Source organism: Alligator sinensis, unplaced genomic scaffold (genome assembly GCF_000455745.1).
Source record: "Alligator sinensis unplaced genomic scaffold, ASM45574v1 scaffold432_1, whole genome shotgun sequence".
Lineage (NCBI taxonomy): Eukaryota > Metazoa > Chordata > Crocodylia > Alligatoridae > Alligator > Alligator sinensis.
The window spans coordinates 504221-504449 of record NW_005841998.1 but is presented as its reverse complement, the minus strand read 5'-3'; the positions used below and the strand labels follow the sequence as shown (position 1 = coordinate 504449).

At 75.1% G+C, this 229-nt stretch overlaps 1 protein-coding gene across 2 annotated transcripts in view; it reads right to left on the bottom strand.

Moving 5' to 3' along the window:
• EFEMP1 (EGF containing fibulin extracellular matrix protein 1) overlaps nucleotides 1-229 on the bottom strand; it is a 114419-nt gene that overhangs the window by 114023 nt on the left and 167 nt on the right. The gene's annotated exons all lie outside the window — the stretch shown is intronic.

The following is a 229-nucleotide window of genomic DNA, read 5'->3' as shown; positions in this document are numbered from 1 at the left end:
CGCCCCTGCCACTCCCAGACGGGCGGCCAGGTAGCCTTGCGCTGGGGCACACTTGGCAGCATCTCAGCCCGGGCCCTGCTGGCTTGAAAACTCCCTTCCCCCCGGGCCGGGAGCGGAGCTCAATACCGCGCTCCGGCTCCCTCCCGCTTCCCCCGCAGCCCCCTGCTCCCGGCAGCGCGGGCACGGGGCATCCTCCCAGCAGGCGAGCGGGAAGCGCCCCGCCACCCCC